A 21,809-nucleotide genomic window follows, 5' to 3' on the forward strand; every position below is an offset into this window, starting at 1 on the left:
GCTCCGTCTCTGTGTCGGTCTGGGCACCTGCCATCCCTAGCAGAGCCCGGGCGGGAGTGAGTAACTCGGAGGATTGCACCGGAGCCTTCCCAGGATGAGTCTTGCCTCTCCGTTTCCCGAGGTACTCGGGTTATCCTCTCCTGAGACTCTCTCCAGAGTGGGTAAAAGGCTGGGCAGTCTCGTCCAATTAGGACAGGGACGGGGAGGGAATCAACCACCCCGCCGTCGTGTGTATGGTTCCCCGTGTGCTGGTCATTGTAAGTTCAGTAATGGGGTATTCTCTGGTGTCCCCATGGACACAGGAAACTGGGAGGACTTTCCCCGGGGTCAGACACGTTGGGCCCACCAAATCCTTACGCACCAGGGTGGCCCGGCTACCAGAATCCAGTAAGGCCTCCACATCATGGTGATTCACAGTTACCGGGCAGGTGGGGGGTCGATCTGGGCCGCCATCTACGACTCCCAAGAGCGAGGCAAAAGCGGTGTGTGGGTGCTGAGCTGGAGGACTCCGCAGTGGGCATAGGTTCCTCGGCTGGTTTCCCACACTGCCAGGAGATATGTCCCATCTCCCCACACCGGTAACACTGTCGAGTTTCCCCCTCCTGGTGTACTCTTCTTGGACCCGCCTGGTTTCTGGCTCCCCCTGGAGCCGGGATAAGTCCTGACGTGGCTGGGTTCGAGACCTTGGGGTCCTTTGGACGGGTTCTTCCCATTTGTGGTGGGGCCGCCCTCCTGGGGTCTTTTTCGGGAAGCATTCAGCATCTCCGCTGTGGCCTGGTACTTTTCCACAGCTTCCACGGTCAGATCAGCCGTGGTCAAGGCCTGTTGACTGATGAACCGTTTTGCCTCATAAGGCAGGGCGCGTAGGTAACGATCCACCACAACGGCCTCCACCACCGCCGCTGCTGTATTCCTCTGCGGATCCAGCCATTTCCTTGCGATTCGGACAAGTTCATGCATCTGCGCCCGAGGAGGTTGGTCTGGTTGGAAGGTCCAGCTGTGAAAGCGCTGGGCCATACCAAACTTTGTGAGTCCATATCTGCTGAGGATCTCAGACTTCAGGGCATCATAGTCAGTAACCTGGTCAGGGCCCAGGTCCCGGACAGCATTCAGCGATTCCCGGTTAGAAAGGGGGCTAACAGACCAACCCACTGTTGCTTGGGCCAGGCTTCCCTAGTGGCCGTGGCCTCAAATGCATGCAGGTATGCCTCAATGTCATCGGTAGCTCCCATCTTAGATATAAAGTCACTTGCCTTTATTGGGCGGGTATTTTGGACCACCCTCTGTCTCTGCAACTGCAATTCCTCTGCCTTCAGAAGGTTGGCTTTCTTTTGCTCCTCCAAGAGAGCCACGTTTGCTTGCATCTGGGCTTGCTGGCCAGCAACAAGGGCTTTCAATATGTCCTCCATTTCAGTCGGGCGGGGAGCCTACGGCCAACTTGGAAAACTGGGTGATCAAACCTTCGGTATCCTCCTCTGACATGCACTATTAACGCTTGAGCGTGCCCCGTATTCTCCACCATCTGTGACGTCACGAGAGGCTACACAGCTTTCGCGGGATTGCTCAAGTAGTGCAAGGAGACAAGGTTCAAACAAAACAAGGATTTTATTATAGGTCTTGGGAAATTTACGAAAAAATATCACAAAATTCTGTTCTCTTGTGGCTCTTTAAGGGTTAACAGTTCAGGGATGTCTCTTCCACATCCAAAATCATAATTCTCACTCGCTCAGATAACTTTTCCCCAGCCTTACTGTAGTCCACGTTGCAGCTAGTGGCCAACCCAGCAAAAAGTCCTTCCAAATGTCTCTCACGTATTTCCACAGGTGCATATATCCAAAGGTGAGTATTTCCCAAAGGTAAGTATCTCCAAATCCTTATATTCCTCATGGAAGTGGACGTGCAGCACTCTTGTCCTCCAGAGAGCCCAGGTTGGAGACTGTGTCTCTTCACCCCCAAACCTTCCAAAACCTTTAGCTCATCAGCTCCTCATTTGTTTCAGCTGCGTGGGAAGATTGGCCAAGAGGGGTGGAGTTCCCGACCATACCAGCAGATGGAGCCATAGCTGTCTGGGTTTGCAGCCACCTCAGGGGGATGTAACGTCCCTCCAGGACACAGCCTCTCGTGACATCACAATGTATATATATATATATATATATATATATATATATATATATATATATATATATATATATATACATATTTTGCATGCATGTACACTACCGTTCAAAAGTTTGGGGTCACTTAGAATTGTCCTTGTTTTCCATGAAAACATACATGAAATGAGTTTGAATAGGAAATATAGTAAAATGCGTAGGAAATGTAGTCATTGACAAGGTTAGAAATAATGACTTTTTATAGAAATAATAATTCTGTCCTTCAAAGTTTACTTTCGTCAAAGAATCCTCCATTTGCAGCAATTACAGCCTTGCAGACCTTTGGCATTCTAGTTGTCAATTTGTTGAGGTAATCTGACGAGATTTCACCCCATGCCTCCTGAAGCACCTCCCACAAGTTGGATTGGCTTGATGGGCATTTCTTACATACCATACGGTCAAGCTGCTCCCACAACCGCTCAATAGGGTTGAGATCCGGTGACTGTGCTGGCCACTCCATTATAGACAGAATACCAGCTGACTGCTTCTTCCCTAAATAGTTATTGCATAGTTTGGAGCTGTGCTTTGGGTTTTTGTCCTGTTGTAGGTGGAAATTGGCTCCAATCAAGCACCGTCCACAGGGTATTGCATGGCGTTGCAAAATGGAGTGATAGCCTTCCTTCTTCAAGATCCCTTTTACCCTGTACAAATCTCCCACTTTACCACCACCAAAGCACCCCCAGACCATCACATTGTCTCCACCATGCTTGACATATTGCACCAAGCACTCCTCCAGCATCTTTTCATTTGGTCTGCGTCTCACAAATGTTCTTATTTGTAATCCGAACACCTCTAACTTTGATTCGTCTGTCCATAACACTTTTTTCCAATCTTCCTCTGTCCAGTGTCTGTGTTCTTTTGCCCATCTTTAATCTTTTCTTTTTATTGGCCAGTCTGAGATATGGCTTTTTCTTTGCAACTCTGTCTAGAAGGTCAGCATCCGGAGTCGCCTCTTCACTGTTGACGTTGAGACTGGTGTTTTGCGGGTACTATTTAATGAAGCTGCCATTTGAGGACCTGTGAGGCGTCTGTTTCTCAAACTAGACACTCTAATGCATTTGTACTCTTGCTCAGTTGTGCACCGGGGCTTCCCACTCCTCTTTCTATTCTGGTTAGAGCCAGTTTGCGCTGTTCTGTGAAGGGAGTAGTGCACAGCGTTGAACGAGATCTTCAGTTTCTTGGCAATTTCTCGCATGGAATAGCCTTTATTTCTCAGAACAAGAATAGACTGACGAGTTTCAGAAGAAAGTGATTTGTTTCTTGCCATTTTGAGCCTGTAATTGAACCCACAATTGCTGATGCTCCAGATACTCAACTAGTCTCAAGAAGGCCAATTTTATTACTTCTTTAATCAGCACAACAGTTTTCAGCTGTGCTAACATAATGCAAAAGGGTTTTCTAATGATCAATTAGCCTTTTAAAATGATAAACTTGTATTAGCAAACACATCGTGCCATTGGAACACAGGACTGATGGTTGCTGATAATGGCCCTCTGTATGCCTATGTAGATATTCCATAAAAAATCAGCCATTTCCAGCTACAATAGCCATTTACATCATTTACAATGTCCACACTGTATTTCTGGTCCATTTGATGTTATTTTCATGGACCAATTTTTTTTGCTTTTCTTTCCAAAACAAGGACATTTCTAAGTGACCCCAAAACCTTTGAACGGTAGTGTATATATTTGCCGGCCGCCCAACAACCTGCCCGCTTGACCCTATCCCCTCCTCTCTTCTCCAGACAATATTCCAGAGACCCCTCCTCAAAAAACCTACACTCGATCCCTCCGATGTCAACAACTACAGACCAGTATCCCTTCTTTCTTTTCTCTCCAAAAGTCTTGAGCGTGCCGTCTCTAGCCAACTCTCCTGCTATCTCTCTCAGAATTACCTTCTTGATCCAAACCAGTCAGGTTTCAAGACTGGTCATTCAACTGAGACTGCTCTTCTCTGTGTCACAGAGGCTCTCCGCACTGCTAAAGCTAACTCTCTCTCCTCTTATCCTTCTAGACCTATCCGCTGCCTTTGATACTGTGAACCATCAGATCCTCCTCTCCACCCTCTCTGAGTTGGGCATCTCCGGCGCCGCTCACTCTTGGATTGCGTCCTACCTGACAGGTCGCTCCTACCAGGTGGCGTGGCGAGAATCTGTCTCCACACCACATGCTCTCACCACTGGTGTCCCCCAGGGCTCAGTTCTAGGCCCTCTCCTATTCTCTCTATACACCAAGTCACTTGGCTCTGTCATATCCTCACATGGTCTCTCCTATCATTGCTACGCAGACGACACACAATTAATTTGATCCTTTCCCCCTTCTGATAACCAGGTGGCGAATCGCATCTCTGCATGTCTGGCAGACATATCAGTGTGGATGTCAGATCACAACCTCAAGCTGAACCTCGGCAAGACGGAGCTGCTCTTCCGCTCGGGGAAGGACTGCCCGCTCCATGATCTCGCCATCACGGTTGACAACTCCATTGTGTCCTCCTCCCAGAGTGCAAAAAACCTTGGCGTGACCCTGGACAATACCCTGTTGTTCTCCGCTAACATAAAAACGGGGACCCGATCCTGCAGGTTCATGCTCTACAACATTCGCAGAGTATGACCCTACCTTACACAGAAAGCGGCAGAGGTTCTGATCCAGGCACTTGTCATCTCCCGTCTGGATTACTGCAACTCGCTGTTGGCTGGGCTCCCTGCCTGTGCCAATAAACCCCTTCAACTTATCCAGAACGCTGCAGCCCGTCTGGTGTTCAACCTTTCAAAGTTCTCTCATGTCAACCCGCTTCTCCGCACACTCCACTGGCTTCCAGTTGAGGCTCGCATCTACTACAAGACCATGGTGCTTGCCTAAGGAGCTGTGAGGGGAACGGCACCTCCTTACCTTCAGGCTCTGATCAGACCCTACACCCAAACAAGGGCACTCCAATGGTGGAACAAGCTCCCCCACGACACCAGGACAGCGGAGTCACTGACCACCTTCCGGAGACACTTGAAACCCTACCTCTTTAAGGAATACCTGGAATACTATAAAGTAATCCTTCTTCATAAAAAAAAGGTGGTTGTCCCACTGGCTATCATAAGTTGAATGCACCAATTTGTAAGTCGCTCTGGATAAGAGCGTCTGCTAAATGATGTCAATGTAAAATTTGCGGAAAAAAAGAAAGAACAAATATATTTGAAAAAATAACAAATATATAAAGAAATAAAACTAGTTGTTCATTGAGCCAACCTGCAAAATACATTGTACATTCAATGAATGCATGGATTACATCATACCACTACGACAAAACCTTAGTAGCTGTATTTCCACTTTTATAAAAACATTTTACAAGGGGGGAATGGAGGTTAAATTGTGGTCCTCTGTAGCTCAATTGGTAGAGCATGGCGCTTGTAACACCAGGGTAGTGGGTTCGATCCCCGGGACCACCCATACGTAACAATGTATGCACACATGACTTTAAGTTGCTTTGGATAAAAGCGTCTGCTAAATGGCATATTATTAAATTACAATGCAAGCTACTCTGCTTTTTCACTGATGCACACATTGCACACCAATGAATGAAGAGTGTGCATAGGCACTGCTGCATATAGCTGCTGAGAGATTCTGCAAAAATATCCTAGTCATTTAGGTGAAATAATCTATAAAACCAACTTGTTTCGTTGGGACAGCTTAATGCAATGTCAGTAATAGACAAACACATTTTACAACTGTGAGTTAAAGTTCAATAATTGCAACGCTAGCAACTGTGCTTTTTCAATTATGAACATATTGCACCATTATATGAAGAGCATCCACATGCACAGCATTGAGAAATTCTGCAAAATATACTGGTTATAATCTACTTTAACTAGCTTGTTTCTTTGGGCCAGATTAATGCAATAAGACAAACTTTAATTTTTTTACAACAAGAAATCATCCATCGATTATCTACTTTAACCTAATCTTACCTTCTGATTCGGAACTTTGTGTTTGTGATGTGCTTGTTGCTCACTGGAGTCAAGTTGTGAGAAGAGGTAGAAGGTTTGTTTGCGAAAGCTTTTCTTTCAAGGAGGGGAGAGGGAGGGGCACCACACCAGAGGGGAGCATTCCATTCCAGAGATACATGTGTATCTGAAATGGAATGAGGCTGGCCTGACTGCGAGCAAGTGCTGGCTTGGCTGAGGCTGCTGAGCAGCACACAGAAATTGGTGGAGGAGGGGCGCAAATAGACTGTGGATGTCAGTGGTGTACTTAAGTAAAAATACTTTAAAATAATACTTAAGTAGTTTTTTAGGGGGTATCTGTACTTTACTTGAGTATTTATATTTTTGACAACTTTTATTCTTACTTCACTACATTGCTAATGAAAATAATGTACTTTTTACTCCATTAATTTTCCTTGACACCCAAAAGTCCTCATTATATTTTAAATGCTTAGCAGGACAGGAAAATTGTCAAATTCACGCACTTATCAAAAGAACACCCCTGGTCATCCCTACTGCCTTTGATCTGGCGGACTCAATAAACACACATGATTCCTTTATAAAGGATGTCTGAGTGTTGAAGTGTGCCCCTGGCTATCAGTAAATAAAAACATATTTTTTAAATTGTGCTGTCTGGTTTGCTTAATATAAGGAATTTGAAATAATTTATACTTTTACTTTTGATACTTAAGTATATTTGAGCAATTACATTTACTTTTGATACTTAAGTATATTTAATACCAAATACTTTTAGACTTTTACTCAAGTAGTATTTTACTAGGTGACTTTCACTTTTACTTAAGTTATTTTCTAGTAAGGTTTCTTTACTTTTACTCAAATATGACAATTGGGTAATTTTTCCACCACTGGTGGCTGTTGACAACACGGCTGAGCAAAGGTGCAGTGCGTCCAAATTATTTTTATTGATTTTAAATAAATTATTGGGGGGGACGAATCGACCTGTTCTGAATATTGGGGGGTCATATCCTCACATCCACTAGCGTGACCACATGTCCTGGATTGTGCAGGACAGTCCCGCATGTTGGCCCTTTGTCCCGCGTCCCACAACCAAACAATCATGTACTGCATTTTATCAACAAATTCAAACACCCTTAATTTACAAAAAAGGTCGTTTTGTCCCGTACTTCAGTCAGACATTCCATCCTGTATCTTTTGCAGAAGAGAGGATGCGAAGCGAGAGCTTTCACTCTCGCCAAAATCTGTCCTAAATATTATATTGGACCTAATCTTGTCGCCAGACTTCATGCCTTTTGGAAAACGACTACCATAGTTAGGGTGGAGATATGAGCATCTCATCATATATAGAGCTCCGTCCAATGGCGGCGAGCTTTACACCACTCCAGCAGACGCTTGGCATTGCGCATTGTGATCTTAAGCTTGTGCGCCCATTTCATGAATCTTCCGACTAACAGTTCTTGTGCTGAAGTTGCTTCCCGAGGCAGTTTGGAACTCGGTAGTGAGTGTTGCAACCAAGGACAGACAATTCTTACGGGCTTCAGCACTCGGCGGTCCCGTTCTGTGAGCTTGTGTGGCCTACCACTTCTCGGCTGAGCCGTTGTTGGTCCTACACATTTCCACTTACAATAACAGCACTTACAGTTGACCGGGGCAGCTCCAGCAGGGCAGAAATTTGATGAACTGACTTGTTGGAAAGGTGGCATCCTATGACAGTGCCCCGTTGAAAGTCACTGAGCTCTTCAGTGCAGGCCATTCTACTGCCAATGGTTGTCTATGGAGATTGCATGGCTGTGTGTTCGATTTTATACACCTGTCAGCAACGGGTGTGGCTGAAATAGACAAATCCACTAATTTGAAGGGTTGTCCACATACTTTTCGCCAAGTAAGGATGTGGTACTGGTGATGTTAAACAATTCTCCAATCGTTGTTGAGATCTGATATTCTATGCAGCACAAGGCGAGAAGTAGGCCACTGCAATATTGTCAACCAATCAAATTTGTCAAATAATTTTGGTCTAAATTCCAGCTAAACATGGAGAACAGTTAACTACTTACAAAAAGTGTGCTTCTGACGAAGAGCTACAAAAGTAAATAAATAGTCGTATTAGACAGAAAATATATGAGGTGATTAGACTGAAAAGATATAAGGTGATTTCATCAAACTTGTGAGGCTCTAGATGCTCATTAGTTGCTCATTCAACATATTTTCTGCTACTTCACTCAATTGGGTTTTCAGATTCTCCCTTCCTAACTGTTTTACATTCCCTGAGACCAACCAGAAATGTTTCCTTGGCCAAGTATTCCCAGATTTTCATAAAACAGTCACACATTTGGTATCTCGTTTCTGCATGACCAAAGTTTGCTCAAGGAAAAGGAGTATAGGCACGATTCAATTAGCTCCTTCAGTGCAGTTGGAGTTTTTTTTTTGTGGGGGGAGAGATTGTGTTTGGTGCTGCCAAATAAATGTATTCACTGTCCCGCGAATGTCCCGCAAAATCATCCCTTTGTCCTGCATTTGGGTATTTTAAATGTGGTCACCCTACCCTTGACAATTTCGCCTATAGTGTAATATACTTCCAGGATTTATAAGTAATTGAGGCTGCTCTAAAACAGATATTTCCCCCTGGAGGTGTACATTAAATCGCTCCGCCATTTCCTGGTTGCAAAAATTATAATAATTCGCCTATTTCCAGTTTATATGACAAAACAAGCAACATACAGTATATTGTAGAGAATCATTGTACCATCTAACCCGCTGTGAAATATATTTCCAATAACCAAAAATATTGTACTTTCAGCTATTTGAAGCTGGTTTACAAAACCGAAAGTAAAAGACGCAAAAACAAAACTTAAGAATAGGAAGCATAGAAATAGCACACATAGAACAGATCTAATGCTTCTTAGACTATGTGAATTTGGTCGGGTCACCCAAAAAGTTACATATTTCAGCTTTAAGGGTAGGTTCTTGATTTAGTGTATGGGCCTGTGGTGTGTGGCCTAAGCTAGGTCTCCTTCAACTTTCACAATTTATTTGTCTCACATGACTTTCCTTCCCAATAGCTAACCCTGTCCTGGCTTAGGAAGACTTATGATGGTGGGGAGCACACACCAACAACAGGTTAATGTTCATATCATACAGGTGGATACGTTTTGTGACATGTTCTTTAACTCATTGGGAAATTGGTTTCACGGATGATTATACCGTATGACATCTTTGGAGAATTTAATTGGGAAGAAAAATACTACAAATACAGCAGTGTTAGATTAATCTGTGAGGTCGAGGTTGGGGATGGCATAACATTCCCCTAATCAAAGTCTTGCAGGTGCAAAAATACATCTTAATGTAAATTGATTTTGAGATCCAACATTTCCCCCACTATCATTTTAATCAAGGTAGAAGCTGCAGCGTTGGTGGAGAGAGGTGCTTGATATTCAAACTCTACCAAATGTTACTCATAACCTTGATTAAGGAGAACTCAGCTCCTCATGTTAATCTCTTTGGACACTTTAAAAAGCCTGTTATAACCACATATTATATGACAGCTACACATTTTATGCCAAATTACAGACAGATCTTTTATAAAGGTGAGAGAAACTTCTGCCAATGTGTACCACACTTTCACTCTCTAAGGTGGTTGTTACAATAAATGCTGCCGGATCAAATTACAGAGTAGTTAACTATGTAGACTTTCCAGCACACACTGGTAGATAGAGCTGATAGAAGTACATTTATTACAGTGGGGGAAAAAAGTATTTAGTCAGCCACCAATTGTGCAAGTTCTCCCACTTAAAAAGATGAGAGAGGCCTGTAATTTTCATCATAGGTACACGTCAACAATGACAGACAAATTGAGAAAAAAAATCTCTTCATCAACCATCTCCCTGACCACCTTCCTCTGATAAAGCCATGAACTGTCCCTCTCCATCTTTGGAGGATGCATACACTCAAGACTTGGCCTCTATTGGTTGACCTAAGTATAGCATTGCTATTGATGCTTGTTTGCGTTTTGTTTTTGAAGCACTTTGAGATTGTTATGAAAAGCACTATAGAAATGTAATGAATTATTATTATTGTTATTAATTATAAACAATGTCTAAGAAATTGACATTCTTTTGTGCATTTCATGAAATTATATACTCCAGACAGTGTCACTAGCTGATTTGCCCAATCCGTCCCCCTTCAGCACGCCACTTTTCCTGTTATAGTACATAAGCCGAGAGCGCACACGGGGAAGCTAGAATGTGTACAGTGGGGAAAAAAAGTATTTAGTCAGCCACCAATTGTGCAAGTTCTCCCACTTAAAAAGATGAGAGAGGCCTGTAATTTTCATCATAGGTACACGTCAACTATGACAGACAAATTGAGGAAAAAAAATCCAGAAAATCACATTGTAGGATTTTTAATGAATTTATTTGCAAATTATGGTGGAAAATAAGTATTTGGTCACCTACAAACAAGCAAGATTTCTGGCTCTCACAGACCTGTAACTTCTTCTTTAAGAGGCTCCTCTGTCCTCCACTCGTTACCTGTATTAATGGCACCTGTTTGAACTTGTTATCAGTATAAAAGACACCTGTCCACAACCTCAAACAGTCACACTCCAAACTCCACTATGGCCAAGACCAAAGAGCTGTCAAAGGACACCAGAAACAAAATTGTAGACCTGCACCAGGCTGGGAAGACTGAATCTGCAATAGGTAAGCAGCTTGGTTTGAAGAAATCAACTGTGGGAGCAATTATTAGGAAATGGAAGACATACAAGACCACTAATAATCTCCCTCGATCTGGGGCTCCACGCAAGATCTCACCCCGTGGGGTCAAAATGATCACAAGAACGGTGAGCAAAAATCCCAGAACCACACGGGGGGACCTAGTGAATGACCTGCAGAGAGCTGGGACCAAAGTAACAAAGCCTACCAACAGTAATACACTACGCCGACAGGGACTCAAATCCTGCAGTGCCAGACGTGTCCCCCTGCTTAAGCCAGTACATGTCCAGGCCCGTCTGAAGTTTGCTAGAGTGCATTTGGATGATCCAGAAGAGGATTGGGAGAATGTCATATGGTCAGATGAAACCAAAATATAACTTTTTGGTAAAAACTTGTCGTGTTTGGAGGACAAAGAATGCTGAGTTGCATCCAAAGAACACCATACCTACTGTGAAGCATGGGGGTGGAAACATCATGCTTTGGGGCTGTTTTTCTGCAAATGGACCAGGACGACTGATCCATGTAAAGGAAAGAATGAATGGGGCCATGTATCTTGAGATTTTGAGTGAAAACCTCCTTCCATCAGCAAGGACATTGAAGATGAAACGTGGCTGGGTCTTTCAGCATGACAATGATCCCAAACACACCGCCCGGGCAATGAAGGAGTGGCTTCGTAAGAAGCATTTCAAGGTCCTGGAGTGGCCTAGCCAGTCTCCAGATCTCAACCCCATTGAAAATCTTTGGAGAGAGTTGAAAGTCTGTGTTGCCCAGCGACAGCCCCAAAACATCACTGCTCTAGAGGAGATCTGCATGGATGAATGGGCCAAAATACCAGCAACAATGTGTGAAAACCTTGTGAAGACTTACAGAAAACGTTTGACCTGTGTCATTGCCAACAAAGGGTATATAACAAAGTATTGAGAAACTTTTGTTATTGACCAAATACTTATTTTCCACCATAATCTGCAAATAAATTCATTAAAAATCCTACAATGTGATTTTCTGGATTTTTTTTCTCATTTTGTCTGTCATAGTTGACGTGTACCTATGATGAAAATTACAGGCCTCTCTCATCTTTTTAAGTGGGAGAACTTGCACAATTGGTGGCTGACTAAATACTTTTTTTCCCCACTGTACATTTGACAGGCCATTAAACACAGGGGGGCAAGCAAGGAGAGGAGAAAAGCTATGCGTGTTTTGTAAGATTGCTGTTATGGTTTTCTAGGAAGGTGGTGCTTACTCACGGTACCCAGTAATCTAAACTCAAAATAGGGCTTTTAAAGAAAAGGGAGAATATCAAGTCAATACAACGTGCAGATTGATATCAAGTAAATACTCTATTTTCTCTTAGTAGTAGTTTTCAACTCTTGACAAGAGGACTGTGACTTTACTTTGGTCCATTACCCATTACCAGGAGTCAATATTTTACACCTCTCTCCAGCATACTCTCTCCATCTTTCTCTTTCACCCTCTGCTCTCTTTTATTCACTCTTTCCTTAACACGGCTCACCTCTCCCTTGTTATGGAACGCACTCTCTCATCTATGATCCGGCTGGCTAATTAGCCTGTGTGGCTAGCCCCTTTTTTTTCTGAAGATCAGATTAAACACAGATGACTGACCTGCCCCAGATTTTATGCTGAATTGAACTCTTAACAAATTAGAGGAGGGTTATCCATGGACAGCTTAATAGCGAGGAGCATATGGTCTATTAACTGATAATCAAGACTAAATCATACTTTTCCCGCTAAGATCTGTTCTCATTCCGATCAACCCCCTTCACCCCCTCCTACACCCCTCGTGCCCCAAAAAATTATAGTTTTGTTCTCAAGACCACTGTTCCAAGGAGCATAATAAAGTTCCAAAACGGTTTGAGAGAAAAAAACACATACCGGTTATATAGTTCATTTCTGTTCCTTTTTTAACCTGTGTAAACAACCGTTTTTACAATTAGCTAATTAAATTACTCCACCAATCAGTGTGTATAAAGCTAGCAGCTTGCAATTGAGCAGGCAAACTAGTTTAATTGTCAAAAACATATAACGAACAGCAAACTTGATTGTCGTTTAAAAATGTTATGTAAACAAACAGACTATTGCTTTAGAGCACTAATAACACAAGGTAGATTGGTCCTACTACTTTTCAAATGTACAAAAGTTTATCTGAAATGTAGCCGCACACATCAAGAACCGTCACTTTATATAATAACACAAGAAGGATATGCGCCTCACTATGACATGTACAGTGGGGAGAACAAGTATTTGATACACTGCCGATTTTGCAGGTTTTCCTACTTACAAAGCATGTACAGGTCTGTAATTGTTTTATCATAGGTACACTTCAACTGTGAGAGACAGAATCTAAAACAAAAATCCAGAAAATCACATTGTATGATTTTTAAGTAATTAATTTGCATTTTATTGCATGACATAAGTATTTGATCACCTACCAACCAGTAAGAATTCCGGCTCTCACAGACCTGTTAGTTTTTCTTTAAGAAGCCCTCCTGTTCTCCACTCATTACCTGTATTAACCGCACCTGTTTGAACTTGTTACCTGTATAAAAGACACCTGTCCACACACTCAATCAAACAGACTCCAACCTCTCCACAATGGCCAAGACCAGAGAGCTGTGTAAGGACATCAGGGATAAAATTGTAGACCTGCACAAGGCTGGGATGGGCTACAGGACAATAGGCAAGCAGCTTGGTGAGAAGGCAACAACTGTTGGTGCAATTATTAGAAAATGGAAGAAGTTCAAGATGACGGTCAATCACCCCTCGGTCTGGGGCTCCATGCAAGATCTCACCTCGTGGGGCATCAATGATCATGAGGAAGGTGAGGGATGAGCCCAGAACTACACGGCAGGACCTGGTCAATGACCTGAAGAGAGCTGGGACCACAGTCTCAAAGAAAAACATTAGTAACACACTACGCCGTCATGGATTAAAATCCTGCAGCGCACGCAAGGTCCCCCTGCTCAAGCCAGTGCATGTCCAGGCCCGTTTGAAGTTTGCCAATGACCATCTGGATGATCCAGAGGAGGAATGGGAGAAGGTCATGTGGTCTGATGAGACAAAAATAGAGCTTTTTGGTCTAAACTCCACTCGCCATGTTTGGAGGAAGAAGAAGGATGAGTACAACCCCAAGAACACCATACCAACCGTGAAGCATGGAGGTGGAAACATCATTCTTTGGGGATGCTTTTCTGCAAAGGGGACAGGACGACTGCAAATTACAGACCTCTACATGCTTTGTAAGTAGGAAAACCTGCAAAATCTGCAGTGTATCAAATACTTGTTCTCCCCACTGTATATACGAAATGCAGCCGAAGCTGCCATAAGCCTACACATACTTTGCGCTTACCAACACGCACAGGTCAGCTTGACAGGATGAGCACCACTAGGCTCTATCAGAGATTCTTACAGGCTTCATAGCTTAAACTTCAATAATTAGAACTATCCTATAGGCTACATTTTGATCCAATTTGTGACAGTACGCAATGAGCGTAACCAAGCCGCCACTTCTCCAGGTGAGCAATATTTTCTGTGTGGGAGAGTTTCAGAAAAGCAAACTAAATCAAACTAAGTAGTGGACAGCCAGACAACAGGAGCACCTTGCCAGGGCTCACCTCTGAGCATAACCAATAGGCTACATTGGTCATTGTCCCCATACCCATCAAATAACACAAACCTGTATATCTATCAATAGCATATGGACACGCAAAAGCAAGCAATGACATTAATAGGAATCACAGATAAATCTAAAATGTGCATTGAAGTAAAAAGCAAAGGCCAAAACTATACATTAAATTCAAAAATCTGCCAAACAACCAGTAGGCTGACATGAGGGAAAACGAATGGATTAATAATACTGGCATGGAGGCCAGAGCCATGAAGGTTTAGCTTACCATATAGAAGTGTTGCAGCCTCCTCCATGCTGTTTTGAACCTCATGAGAAGTTTCTGATTCCATTCTCCTTCCTGGCGAAGTTGACTTGTCAGGTCCATCTCAAATGCCAGCTGGACAAGCTGGGTTTTTCGTTGATCTGATATCACATGCTGTGTCTGTGTTCACTGAATACATTCTTCAGGGTGGAGAATAAATTTTCCCACATTGCTGTAGATGTTCCAAATGTTAATCCATGTTTCAGTGCCAACTGCACAGTCGACATTGCTGACAAAGGCCCACCGTATCTTTGAAGAACAACGTGTGGGATCCAGTTGTTGTTGCTGGTCGTGGTTGAGATTTGAATTTGCAAGGATGTGCGAGCCACAATAAACTCTGCTTCCACTGGTTCAATTTTGGTTAGGTCCAACAAGTCATCAGGTGCTAGTGGCTGAGGTAACGGAGGTACAGGTGCTTATTGTGATGTGACCTTCATGCTGCTGGTGCTAGGCCATTGCTCTTTTCGATCTTGTTGGTCAGCAGGCAGCGTCGGGGATGGGCGGGTATTACATTTGCTGCTAGGCTTCTCAACCTTGGTGGTTGTGTCACGACTTCCGCCGAGGCTGCCCCCGTCTCCTGGTTCGGGCAGGCTTCGGCATTCGTCATCATCGGAGTACTAGCTACTGCCGATCCCATTCTCATCACTACACTTGTCATGTCTTGTCAATCACACACACCTGGTGCTCATTCCCCTAATTAGTATGTGTATAAATGTTCCCTCTGTTGTTTGTTGTTAGAGAGTGTAGTTCGGTTGAGCTACTATTCACTGTGTTTATGCCAAGGTGGATGTTTTCCCTTGTAATACTTTCGTTTGATGCTTGGGGCGTTTGATTTATGTAAACGGAATAAACTCAGGACTTCGGTATTATACCTCCTGCGCCTGACTCCGTCATTCACACCTCGTCACAGAATCACTCACCCGGCCTGTCGAGAGAGAGCAGGAGGACAGCGACAGTGCCACTCTGGTGGCACGCAGGGACAATCCACCTCACGTCAAAGTAAACGTTATTTTGGGTCTGGAGGCGGTAGGCAAGGTACCACGCATCCATGTTCACAGCCCTTTGCGGCGCACTGTACTTTATCTATCTCCTTTCCCGATCACTTGGTAGGTTCCCAGTGTAAGGCGCTAGTTGATTCAGGCGCAGCTGGGAATTTTATGGACAGGGCATTTGCACGCCGTCAAGGCATTTCATTGGTTCCCCTAACCATTCCACTCCCCATCAGAGCACTTGATAGTCGACCATTAGGGTCCGGGTTGGTTAAGGAAGTTACGGTACCAGTCACCATGATTACGCAGGAGACGCATGTTGAGCAGATCAACTTTATGATTATTGAGTCTCCTGCTTACCCAGTAGTCTTGGGTATACCGTGCTTAGCCCTTCACAACCCCAATTTCTCATGGCCACAGAGGGTTCTTACGGGGTGGTCGCGTGAGTGTCCGGGTAGGTGTCTAGGTGTTTCCGTTGGTGCGACCACAGTGGAAAGTCCAGACGGTACCCCCACCGTGCGCATTCCCCCAGAATACCATGATCTGGCGCTCGCGTTTTCGAAGACGCAAGCGACTAAATTACCACCTCATCGGGAGGGGGATTGCGCGATAAACCTTTGGGTAGACGCTGTACCTCCCAGGAGTTATGTGTATCCCCTGTCGCAGGCTGAAACGGAGGCTATGGAAATATACGTAACCGAGTCCCTGCGCCAGGGGTATATAAGTCCCTCCACTTCACCTGCCTCCTCGAGTTTCTTCTTTGTGAAGAAGAAAAATGGCGGTTTACGCCCGTGCATTGATTATCGACCACTGAATAATGTGACGGTACGATTTAGTTATCCTTTTTCCCCTCATTCCTTCAGTGATTGAGTCAATGCATGGGGCCCGCTTTTTCACCAAATTAGACCTCAGGAGTGCCTACAACCTGGTGCGTATTCGGGAAGGGGATGAGTGGAAAACAGCATTCAGCACAACCTCGGGGCATTATGAATACCTGGTGATGCCCTACGGTTTGATGAATGCTCCATATGTTTTCCAGTCCTTTGTGAATGAGGTGTTTCTGGACATGTTTGGTCGCGGTGTGGTGGTCTACATCGATGACATCCTGGTGTATTCCGCTACGCACGCCGAGCATGTGTCCCTGGTTCGCAAGGTACTGGTCCGACTGTTGGAAAATGATCATTATGCCAAGGCAGAGAGTGAGTTTTTCCAGTAGTCAATCTCCTTCCTCGGATATCGCATTACCACCACAGGTGTGGAGATGGTGGGAGTCCGCATTGCAGCCGTGCGTAATTGGCCGACTCCAACCACGGTAAAGGAGGTGCAGCGCTTCCTTGGCTTTGCCAACTACTATCAAATGTTTATTCAGGGCTTTGGCAAGGTCGTAGCTCCCATTACCTCCTTGTTGAAGGGTGGGCCGTCCCGGCTCCGCTGGTCTGCTGAGGCTGATTTAGCCTTCAGTAGATTGCGGGGTTTGTTCACCTCAGCCCCGGTACTGGCTCACCCCGATCCATCACTACCATTCGTAGTGGAGTTGGGTGCATCCGAGGTAGGGATAGGAGCTGTCTTATCCCAACGCTCAGGCACGCCACCCAAGCTCCGCCCCTGTGCCTTCTTTTCTAAGAAGCTCAGCTCGGCGGAGCAGAACTACGGCGTTGGTGATTGGGAGCTACTGGTTGTTGTCCGAGCTTTGACAGTGTGGAGACATTGGCTCGAAGGGTCGAAACACCCTTTCCTCGTCTGGACAGACCACCGTAACCTGGAGTACATTCGGGCAGCGAAGAGGCTGAATCCTCGCCAGGCCAGGTGGGCCCTCTTCTTCACCCGGTTTGATTTCACACTCTCATACATTCCGGGTACGAAGAACGTGAAGGCAGACGCACTGTCTCGGCTGTAAGACACAGAGGAGAGACCAGAGACAACAACCCCATACTCCCAGCCTCATGCATTGTGGCGCCGGTAGTATGGGCGATGGACACAGATATAGCGCAGGCATTACGCACAGATCCATCTCCACCGCAGTGTCCAGCTGGGCTGCAGTACTTGCCTGCGCTTATCCATGATCGTCTGATCTACTGGGCACACACGTCACCCTCCTCTGGTCATTCAGGTATCGGTCATACAATGCGCTGCTTGACCGAGAAGTAATGGTGGCCTACCTTGGCTAAGGACGTGAGGGTGTATATTTCCTCATGCTCAGTGTGCGCCCAGAGTAAGGCACCTAGGCACCTCCCAGCGGGTAAGCTACAACATTTACTAGTTTCACAACGACCATTTGTCTCACCTGAGTATTGATTTTCTCACTGATCTTCCCCCCTCCCAAGGTAACACCACTATCCTGGTCGTTGTGGACCGCTTTTCCAAGTCCTGCCGCTTCCTTCCTTTGCCCGGTCTCCCCACGGCCCTACAAACTGCGGAGGCTCTGTTTACTCATGTCTTCCGGCACGACGGGGTACCAGAGGATATAGTGTCCGACCGAGGTCCCCAGTTCACGTCTAGAGTCTGGAAGGCGTTAATGGAACGTCTGGGGAATCTCGGTCAGCCTGACCTCAGGATTTCACCCTGAGAGTAATGGGCAGGTGGAAAGGGTGACTCAAGATGTGGGTAGGTTCCTGCGGACCTACTGTCAGGACCGGCCGGGGAAGTGGTCGGTGTTCCTGCCAAGGGTAGAATAAGCTCAGAACTCTCTTTCCGCCCGTCCTCCACTAACCTAACACCCTTCCAATGTGTTTTGGGTTACCAACCGGTCTTGGCACTGTGGCACCAGAGCCAGACTAAGGCTCCTGTGGTGGATGACTGGTTTCGGCGAGTGGAGGAGACTTGGGACGCTGCCCACATTCGCCTCCAGCGCACCATGTGTCGTCAGAAGGCCAACGCTGACTGCCACCGCAGGTAGGCCCCGGTGTTCGTACTGGGGGATCGGGTCTGGTTCTCGACCCGGAATCTGCCCCTCCGCCTGCCCTGCCGGAAGCTGAGCCTGTGGTTTGTGGGGCTGTTTAAAGTCCTGAGGAGAATAAACGAGGTGACATACAGGTTGTTACTCCCCCCTGATTACCGTATTAACCCCTCGTTTCATGTTTCTCTCCTCAGGCCGGTGGTAGCTGGTCCGCTCCAGGAGTCTGAGGTACGGGAGGTTCCTCCACCTCCTCTGGACATTGAGGGGGCCCCGGCGTACTCGGTCCGTTCCATCCTGGATTCGAGGCATCGGGTGGGGGGCCTTCAGTATCTCGTGGAGTGGGAGGGGTACGGTCCGGAGGAACGGTGCTGGGTCCCAAGGCGGGACATCCTCGACACCCTCCCTGTTGAGGGATTTCCACCGTCGCCATCCGGCTCGCCCTGCTCCGCGTCCTCCTTGCTGTCCCCGAGGCTTGGGTCGGCGCACTGCTGCAGCCGCGCGTCAGGGGGGTACTGTCACGACTTCCGCCAAGGCTGCCCCCCGGTTCGGGCAGGCTTCGGCATTCATCGTCACCGGAGTACTAGCTACTGGCGATCCCATTCTCATCACTCCACTTGTCATGTCTTGTCAATCACACACACCTGGTGCTCATTCCCCTAATTAATATGTGTATAAGTGTTCCCTCTGTTCCCCTTGTCTTTGTGAGTGATTGTTTGTTGTGAGAGCGTGTAGCTCGGTTGAGCTACTATTCACTGTGTTTATGCCAAAGTGGATGTTTTCCCTTGTAATAGTTTTGTTTGACGCTTGGGGCATTTGATTTATGTAAACGGAATAAACTCTCGACTTCGGTATTTTACCTCCTGCACCTGACTCCTTCATTCACACCTCGTCACAGGTTGGGCCAGCAGGCTGCTCAGCGAGCTCGGATTCGCTCTGGACATGGTCGTCCTCAGTTTTTTATCTCTTGGCAGTGCCCAGCCATTTTCGGATATCCATGCTGATCAAAGCTTAGCCAGCTATAATTATTCAGCTCACTGCTACCAAAACTTAAGCAGCTACTAGCTAGCCTATTAATAGCTATAGCTGTCTGCAAAAGTGAATAACTTTTTTCCCTCTCTGTGAAAAAAAAACGGTCAATTTGACCCCGCCCTGGGTGGGATCCAATGAGCTTCCTAAACAAGGTAATGAAGGTGGTACCTTATGACATTGCATGGCTAGGTGCCCAATCAGTATGCATTTTTGGATTTTAACTACTAAATATTACATTATTACATCCCCCCTCCTCAGATCACAAGTGCACACCTGGCATATAGCTTCTGTCCTGGTCTGCACTACTAGCAGGCCCAGTGGCACTACATTGGCAAAATCGGGCATTGTAATTCATGTACCATTTGTTATGTTTATGGGGAAACAAAACTATCTGGAGGGTCCATGCCCGGCTTTGCCACCCCGTAGAGCCGGCCCTGATGAATCTGGATGTTCCATGCCTGGCTTTGCCACCCTGTACAACTGGCCCCGATGCAACTATTCAACACAGGCTGGAGAAATAATTGTGTATTCGCAAATTGACTTTTTTTTGACATTTGTGTCTGACAGCCAATAATAATAAAAAAAAACACATGCAGCAGGCTAGACAATAGTACTGTAGGCAAACATTTACGGTTTCCCCATGCCAAATCGTTTGTTCAGTCGGACAAAGTGAATGTCCTTAATGACCCTTTGACCGCAGTGGAGAAAAAATTTAGTTGAGAAATTAAAATGCTCGTTTTACACTTACTTGAGTGACAGGTAGTAGATTGATGCTCATGGTGAGTTTATTCATATCTGGATTTGTCCGAGACATGCTGGCCCAGTACCTGAAAAGATTTTCACTTAGTTTTAGTCTACCCTCTTGGGAGTAGGCATTGAGCAGAGTCAAAAACAAAATGTTTTGTGCCCTTCAGGAGGAACTCCTTCCTTGCCCTCTTTCTTTTTCCTTTTGCTTTAACAGATGTACCAGCTTATTGTGCTCGTATTCCTCTGTGGAGGGTGCCTCGCCCTCCACACACTCCAGCTCACTGGTGTCCTCCTCAAGCAACTGGATCATATCCCAGGCCCGGCACAAATGGATCTTGGCCTTTTCTGACTGCTGCTCAGTCAGGAGCAGCTTGTACCTTAGGTCCAGGAAAAGTGCTGGTATGACGGCATCGTTCTCAAACAGCATGTCCTGTTTCCTTTTAAGAAATTGTACAAGATGCTTAGCGAACGGTGTGACGATTTGATCCATTTCAATAGAAAAGTCACGCAGTTCACAAAGTCATTACATCATATCGAGTGCCATCGGATGGCGCAGTCTACTATGGCCCTTCTGTGGCCCATCCGCTTGACCACAGTGGCAACATTTGGTGTACATTGTTTTTGGATAATCACCTTGCTTTTGTGATTAAGTTGGCAACTTTTCTGTCTTTCAAAGCATCGTGAACAGCGAGCTGCAGTGTATGCGTTGAGCATCTTACACTGCGCAATAAACACAGGCTCAGGTATCGAGTCACAGTTCTGTTCTTTCTATTATTTCTCAAATCTAATGGGTACAGTAAATACATAATTGATAGTAAACATGATTGTATAAATAACTAGCTAGTTGGATAGCTAACTACTGGCTAGGTAGCTACCACAGCTTCAGTATTTACTGAATATAATTCAACACAACTTGCTACTATGATCACATTTGCATGCCTACATTCAATAAGTAATATTTATTATTTACATTTATGATACATATTAATGATACACTTGTACCTTTGTAGTATGAAGAATGCACATGCAGTGGGGAAAAAAGTATTTAGTCAAATCAAATCAAATCAAATTTTATTGGTCACATGCGCCGAATACAACAAGTGCAGACATTACAGTGAAATGCTTACTTACAGCCCTTAACCAACAGTGCGTTTATTTTAAACAAAAAAAGTAAGAATAAAACAACAACAAAAAAAAGTGTTGAGAAAAACAAAGAGCAGAAGTAAAATAAAGTGACAGTAGGGAGGCTATATATACAGGGGGGTAACGGTGCAGAGTCAATGTGCGGGGGCACCGGCTAGTTGAGGTAGTTGAGGTAATATGTACATGTGGGTAGAGTTAAAGTGACTATGCATAAATACTTAACAGAGTAGCAGCAGCGTAAAAAGGATGG

Source organism: Coregonus clupeaformis, chromosome 39 (assembly GCF_020615455.1).
Source record: "Coregonus clupeaformis isolate EN_2021a chromosome 39, ASM2061545v1, whole genome shotgun sequence".
NCBI lineage: Eukaryota > Metazoa > Chordata > Actinopteri > Salmoniformes > Salmonidae > Coregonus > Coregonus clupeaformis.